Raw genomic sequence first — 2,156 nt, 5'->3', positions numbered from 1 at the left:
TGATATTCATTATTAGAGCATTGTCCCAAGTGAGGAAAGAATGATGGAGACTATGCTTCCCCCACAAGTCGGGATGAGACTTCAGACTTTATAAAAAAAGAGAAAGGCCATATAAAAAAGAAGAGAGAAAGGCCAAATAAAAAAATAATATAAAAAGAGAGAAGGGACAATGCTACTATCCTTTTACCACACTTGTGCTTCAAAGTAGCACCATGATCTTCATAATAGAGAGTCTCCTATGTTGTCACTTTCATATACTAGTGGAAATTTTTCATTATAGAACTTGGCTTGTATATTCCAATGATGGGCTTCCACAAAACGCCCTATGTCTTCGTGAGCAAGCAAGTTGGATGCACACCCACTTAGTTTCTTTTGTTGAGCTTTCATACATTTATAACTCTAGTGCATCCGTTGCATGGCAATCTCTACTCACTCACATTGATATATATTAATGGGCATCTCCATAGCCCGTTGATACGCCTAGTTGATGTGAGACTATCTTCCTTTTTTTTGTCTTGTCCACAAACACCATTCTATTCCACATATAGTGATATGTCCATGGCTCACACTCATGTATTGCGTGAAAGTTGAAAAGGTTTGAAAATACTAAAGTATGAAAAAATTGTTTGGCTTGTCATCGGGGTTGTGCATGATTAAATACTTTGTGTGATGAAGATAGAGCATAGCCAGACTATATGATATTGTAGGGATAGCTTTCTTTAGCCATGATATTTTGAGAAGACATGATTACTTTGTTAGTATGCTTGAAGTATTATTGTTTATCATGTAAATATGAACTTTTATTTTGAATCAATTGGATCTGAACATTCATGCCACAATAAAGAAAATTACATTGAGAATTATGCTAGGTAGCATTCCACATCAAAAATTCTGTTTTTATCTTTTACCTATTCGAGGACGAGCAAGAATTAAGCTTGGGGATGCTTGATACGTCTCCAACATATCTATAATTTTTGATTGTTCCATGCTATTATATTACCTGTTTTGGATGTTTATGGGCTTTACTTTACACTTTTATATCATTTTTGGGACTAACCTACTAACCGGAGGCCTAGACCGAATTGCTATTTTTTTTGCCTATTTCAGTGTTTCGAAGAAAAGGAATATCAAATGGAGTCCAAACGGGATGAAACCTTCGGGAGCGATCTTTTTGGAACAAATGCAAACCAGGAGACTTGGAGTGGACATCAAGAAATGAGCGAGGCGGTCACGAGGGTGCCTGACATGCCCTGTAAGGGTGGGCGCGCCCCCCACCCTCGTGGGCCCCTCAAGCATCCACTGACCTACTTCTTCCTCCTATATATATCTACGTACCCCGAAACCATCCAGGAGCACCACGAAAACCTAATTCCACCGCCGCAACCTTCTGTATCCGCGAGATCTCATCTTGGAGCCTTTGTCGGTGCTCCACCGGAAGGGGAATCGACCATGGAGGGCCTCTCCATCACCACCAAGGCCTCTCCGATGAGTTGTGAGTAGTTTACCACAGACCTTCGGGTTCATAGTTATTAGCTAGATGGCTTCTTCTCTCTCTTTGATTCTCAATACAAAGTTCTCCTTCCTCTTCTTGGAGATCTATCCGATGTAACTCTTCTTGCGGTGTGTTTGTCGAAATCCGATGAATTGTGGGTTTATGATCAAGTTTATCTATGAGAAATATTTGAATCTCCTCTAAATTCTTTTATGTATGATTAGTTATCTTTGCAAGTCTCTTCAAATTATCAGTTTGGTTTGGCCTACTAGATTGATCTTTCTTGCAATGGGAGAAGTACTTAGCTTTGGGTTCAATCTTGCGGTGTCCTTTCCCAATGACGGCAGGGGCAGCAAGGCATGTATTGTATTGTTGCCATCGAGGATAAAAAGATGGGGTTTATATCATATTGCATGAGTTTATCCCTCTACATCATGTCATCTTGCTTAATGCGTTACTCTGTTCTTATGAACTTAATACTCTAGATGCAGGCAAGAGTCGGTCGATGTGTGGAGTAATAGTAATAGATGCAGAATCGTTTCGGTCTACTTGTTGCGGACATGATGCCTATATACATGATCATGCCTAGATATATTCTCATAACTATGCACTTTTCTATCAATTGCTCGACAATAATTTTTTCACCTACCGTAATAATTATGCT

Source organism: Triticum dicoccoides, chromosome 5B (genome assembly GCF_002162155.2).
Source record: "Triticum dicoccoides isolate Atlit2015 ecotype Zavitan chromosome 5B, WEW_v2.0, whole genome shotgun sequence".
Lineage (NCBI taxonomy): Eukaryota > Viridiplantae > Streptophyta > Magnoliopsida > Poales > Poaceae > Triticum > Triticum dicoccoides.
The sequence above is the reverse complement of the archived record's forward strand: the minus strand, read 5'-3'. Positions refer to the sequence as shown.